We start from the raw sequence: 5,819 nt of genomic DNA on the forward strand, positions 1-5,819 counted from the left end.
AGGCGGGCGGGCGGGCGGGCGCGGGGCGAGCGAGCGAGCGAGCGAGCAGCGCGGAGGCGAGCGGGGACCCCCTCCCCTGCCTCTGGCCGCTGGGGCGCTCTGCGGTCTTAAAGCAGCAGCCGAGAAGTGGAGCCGGGCTGGAGGCAGGACGGAGGAGAGCGCAGCCAGCACACAGTCACGCACAGTCATCAGGATGCATTTCTTAGAGGCTTAAATAATCATTTCAACAGCCGATTATTTTTAGTTATTTTCTTGCAGGTTGCTAATAAGATACGGCCAGGGGTGACTATTCCGGAAGGCGGCCGGCTAAGCAGAGGTGACCATGAAACGTTAGCAGTTTTAATAAAATGTGCAGCTGGATTCAGATTTCGTATTTACTCTCATAAAAGTCCAGTTCATTTGCCTGGAGGGAAAGGCTGCCTCCAAATCCTTCCTGCTCCTCTAAAGATCTCTATGGTTTCACAGGCTAATTTTTAATTATCTCAAATACACTGTCAAACAGAAACACAGGCAATTCTAATTTTGCTCTCTGAATGGTGAAAAAAAAAAAAAAAAAACCTGATTAAAATTGCTGATAATTTGGGTTAATTCCAAACATATAACCCCTTCCACATTACTGTGAAAAGTCAGCATGATTATATTTCCTGAATGTTCTGTATGGTTCTGGAAGTCATAATAATATTAAAATAAAGGCTTTAAAAAGGGCACGCATCCATATTTTATCACTTTGAAAAAAAAAAAAAAAAGCTGGAAGGCACCCCAATTTAGGATCCAAGGTAGAATGCTCAGAGACAGGGCAAGAAAGACTGAGGAGAAGCATCTGGGGCGGTCTCGTGGGAGATGTGAGAGGGCTTCCGGGGCATTGGCCCCCTGTTTCCCTCCGGAGCCAAAGGGGAATATTGCCCACCTACAACAGCTCGCAAAAGAACAGGAAAAGCAAATGGTGAGGCAGAAACAAAATGGTGCTTTACCAGAGTTGGGCACAAGATGGCCAGGCCCTGCGTGGGAGGAAGGGCCAGCTGAGCCGGGGAGGCTGCGCTCGCCACTGCTCTGCAGCGGCAGGTGGTCACGTGCTGCCGCCCACTCAGGACCGCAGGCCCAGCCCTGCCAGACCACGTACCCCCGTGTCCTCTGGCCCTGCTCGAGTCCGGCGCTCACGCTCGGCTCTTTCCTGAATGCAGTCCCGGAAGGCAGGTGATGGCGTGATTTCTGCTCCCACATCCAGCTTCTCCACCCGTGCATTCAGTCCACAAAATCTTAACTGCACACCAGCCTGCGCCAGGCTCCTCTCAGCCTTCATGGCCAGGGGCTCGAGGACCAGGGTCAGACAACACTCACATCAGGGCTCGATTTGGTCACTTACCGGAGGCACAGCTTGGGCCTCATAGGCAGGATGGAAATGATCAAGGTTCCTCACCGGTGTGGTTGGGAAGATCTGATGGCAAATCCCTAGCACGTGTGGTCCCTGTGATCAGCCCCTGCATGGCTGTCGACCTGTCCGGAAGCAGGGCTGGCCACAGGATCCTGAGCAAAATGAGAATGGGGAGCTCCAAAAGGAAAAAGCACTTTTAAAGCTCCTAAAATATGAAACTTTGCCCTTTCATTCTCAGTTTGTCTCAACTCGTCATGGTGGTTTTTATTTCCTATTTAATGCCACACTCCCCTGGGCATGGGAATGGTTCCCAGCAAGTGCCTGAGACTCAATACAGCACCAAGAGGTCGCATATGACCCCCTCCATGGGCCAATGCACTGCGCCTCCACCCGGCTTCCCCTTCCCCACAGGCTTCTAAGGCAATGCACACGGGCCAGGAGATCCTCAAGGAGGTTCCATCTCCAAGCTGGGAAGCAGTTGCATAAGGATGAGAAAGGGTAAGGGTCTGGCCCTACTCAAGTGTCTCAAAGAATAGATCACCACCACAAGGGCATCCTAGGGCAGGAACCGTGGAGACTCAGCCCTGCACTAAAACACCAGGCCATGTGCATATGGAATCTCAACACTCATTGTGAGCACACCCGGGCCCCTACCAGGCCGACTGAGGGCAACGGCAGAATCCGGGCCTCTTCTTCCAACATTACCTAGATGCTGTCCAGTGGGAGAGTGGCGTGATTGCAGGACGCGGGTAGGGGTGGCCTGGTCATGACCCAGGGCACCATGGAGGGAGGGGACAGGTAAGAACCCTTCCTGAGAAGCTGGCAGAAGGCAGGACAGTGCAGGAACCACAAACGCAGGAGTTTTTTTTTTTTTTTTTTTTTTCTTTTTTTTTTAGGGAACAAAAGTAATTTTTTAAAGTAGTAAGTTTTTAAATTTTTAAAAGTAATAAAATTTTCAAGATGGCAGCAGCAGAACTTTTGACCCCAAAGGCAGGTCCTTCCAGGAGGCAGGATCCCAGGGCAAACCCCCATGAAGCCAGCCTAACGCATCTGCCACAGACTGAGGAGGTGAACAATGACCTAGAATGTGCCTAACATGGTACTCTTTTCACAGATACTTCCAGCGCAAATTCCAATATAAAAGCACACAAAACTGTGGGCTCCATGAAGTCAGGCACTCTATCTGTGCTGCTCAAAAAGCGGCCCCCGAGATCTGGCACAGTGCCTGGCCTGCAGGCACTCTCAGTAAACAGCTAGGGAATGGAACGTGGGTCTGTAATGTGGGGAGAAAGCAAAACCCACTCTAGGGTGTGTGCACAGAACATCATGGGGAAATTCAGAGAAAGAGAGTGCTTCCCACCCACCCTCCGAGAAGACTTTGGAGGAAATCGCAACCTAGCTGAGCCTTCAGGTTCAGTTAAGGTGTCAACACGCAGGGGTCCCTGGGGGGCTCAGTCAGTCAAACATCTGCCTTTGGTTCAGGTCATGATCCTGGAATCCTGGAATCGAATACCATGTGTCGGGCTTCTTGCTCAGCGGAGAGTCTGCTTCTCCCTATGCCTGCTGCTCCCCCTGTCCCCTTCTCTCTATTTCTGACAAATAAATAAACAAAATATTTTTTAAAAGATGTTGGGGCACCTGGGTGGCTCAGTTGATGAAGCAGCTGCCTTTGGCTCAGGTCATGATACCACGAATGGTGGAATGGTGGAATCCTGCATCGGGCTCCTTGCTCAGGGGGGATCCTGATTCTCCCTTTCCCACTGTCCCCTGACTGTTTGTGCGAGCTCTCTCCTTCTCTCTCTCGCTCTCAAATAAATACATAAAATCTTTAAAAAATATATCAATGTACAAAACTGAGTCAAGGCAAGGGGAAGTTCCCCTCTGATCAAGCAGACACCAGGAACTTTATCAAATACATTTAGGTTTTAGCTCTAATTTTAAAACTCCCTCGGAAGTTCTGGGGATTCTGCAGGTAAAATTTGAAACTGGCCCTAAGCAGGTGGAGGGGCAGAAGAAACAGAAGAAAGGGGGATCCCTGGCCCCCCACTGTCTTCCTATCGATCTGGGTCAGCCTCCCCAGCAGAAGAGAAGCAAAGTCAAGGAGGCTACTCTCCGCCCCCTTGAATTATGCTAAGTAAGAAACAACAGATATCCGTGGAGCAGCAGCATCTGAATTCTGAGGTCTACTCTTCCATGTTCTCTGGGATCAAGAAGAGCATCTCTGAATTGGTGGCATTTGAGCCATGTTCTAAAGGACGGATTGGGTTGCCCATAGATGGGATGGTTGAAGAGGAACTTCACGTGCAAATGTCAACCAAGGCTTACTCCTCCTTCCTGACCAAGAGGACAAATAGTTGCCTAAATGGGACCTGGGGTCCTCCTCAGGCTGTTGAAACAAGTACCACAAAGCAGATGATGTAAAACCACGGAAATTTTCTACCTCACGGTCCTAGAGGCCAGAAGTCCAAAATCACAGCATTGGTAGGGCCATCCTTCGAAGCACATAGGAGAATCCTTCCTGCCTCTCCAGCCTCTAGTGGCCCCCAGTCCTCAGTCTCCTTAGCTTGTAGATGCCCCACTGCAATCTATAGCTTCACGTGGCTTCTCCCTCTGCATATGTGTGTCTCTCCTGCTGTTCTTATAAGGACACCAGTCATATTCAATGAGGAACTCACCATGACCCAGTATGGCCTCATCTTACTCACATCTTACTCACATCTGCAACTTGCTGCTGAACAAGGCTGCATTCAGATATACTGGGGGTTAGAGGTTCAACACGTGGTTTGGGGGAGACACAAGTGACCCCATAACAGGACCCAAGAAGCCTGAAATCAAAAAACAGAAGGCATGGGCAACGTGTCCCAACAGAAATGGCCGAGCACCATAGGCACCAAAAGCCCCTCTGGGGCTGGTATGCCCAGAGGAGTTCAGACTATCTGGCATCTCAGTTTCTTGCCTTGGAACATGAAAAATCATGCCTGCTCTTCTTACCTTACAGATCATTGAGGTGATAAAATGAAGCATGGAGCTGGTGTGACAAGGATTGCACAGAGAACCACATCTGCCATCGCTACGGTCTGCAGCCGGACCTGTGGAAACATTTTGAATAAACTCATTATCATGGTGGCCAGTACTTTGATTAAATTGAAGTTGGGCATTATTATACCTCTGGTCTGAGAACTGCAAAGGGCATAGATGGTCAAGAGTGTCAGTGGACCATCCCTTTTCTCCTCTAGTGAACTGATGGAGACCATCCACAAATATTCAGACCAGGTCTGCTGTACCAAGGGCAGCTATGATAGTCCTCCTGGAGCTTAAAGAGGATTAAGTATGGACCAGGAGGTGGGGGGCGCTCAGAAGCCTCTGGGCTGCTTGACGTGTTCTCTATTTGGATCCGGGTAAAAGTCACAAGGACACATACACATATAGAAATTCATCAAGCTGTACACTTATGATTACTGCATTTATACACTTCACTGTGTATTTACCAAAAAAAAAAAAAAAAAAAAAAAGTGGCTAGACAGTCCCTACTGACCTCACAGTTCAGTAGGGGATTCAAATAATAGTTGCAGTAATTTGATGAAATAAACCCCTTAATTGGGGGGCGGCACATCTAAGTCAGCCAGTGTGGGGGGGGGGGTGTGTGTGCATGTGTGCGTGTTTGTGTGTGTGTGTGCTGGGAACAGGTGTGCAGGAAGCAGGACAGGAACAGAAGAACTGGAGCCAGGAGGTGTTTGGACTTCATCCTGAAGGCACAGGAAGCCACTGACATATGGTAAGCAGGAAGTGATATGATCAGATTTATGTTTTGGAAACATTCCCTGCCAGGGACCCAGTGGAGAATGACCAGGGGATTTGAGAAGGTCACAGGGAGACTATTAGAAAATTAGCCTGAGTCCAGATGGAAAACAACTGAGACCCGAGGAAAGCCATGGTCCAGGAATGGAGATGTTTGCATCTTATAATATTGGGAGATAGTAGGACGGTGAGACCAAGGGAACTTAGTAATACCACTAACAGTGATGACAGCTGCGGTCACCGTCCGTGCGGCGTCCTCTACTTCATCACTGACCTTTAGTCGGCCCTGGCATGTGCTGTGGATGCTGACCAAATTCAGTTCTCGTCAGTGAGAAGTGCTATTACTGTCGTTCCCATTTTTCAGATGGGGAAGCCTCCACTCAGAACGTCCGGAAATGTGCACTGTAGTGCCCAGCCGGTCAGCTAGGGACAGAGCCTGACTGAAGCACAACCCCCACAGGTCTGGTAAGGATCAGTCTCCCTGAGCAGGGAAGAGATGGCAGGAAGTGGTAAGAGAGACAGAGGAGGAAGTAGTGAGGGCTGGTGGGAGGAAGTGGTAAGAGAGAGAAGAGGAAGTGGTGAGGGAGACAGGGAGGAAGTGGTGAGGGAGAGAGGGAGGAAGTGGTGAGGGAGAGATGAGGAAGTGGTG

The sequence above is a fragment of the Mustela nigripes genome, chromosome 2 (genome assembly GCF_022355385.1).
Source record: "Mustela nigripes isolate SB6536 chromosome 2, MUSNIG.SB6536, whole genome shotgun sequence".
In the NCBI taxonomy this organism is placed as follows: domain Eukaryota; kingdom Metazoa; phylum Chordata; class Mammalia; order Carnivora; family Mustelidae; genus Mustela; species Mustela nigripes.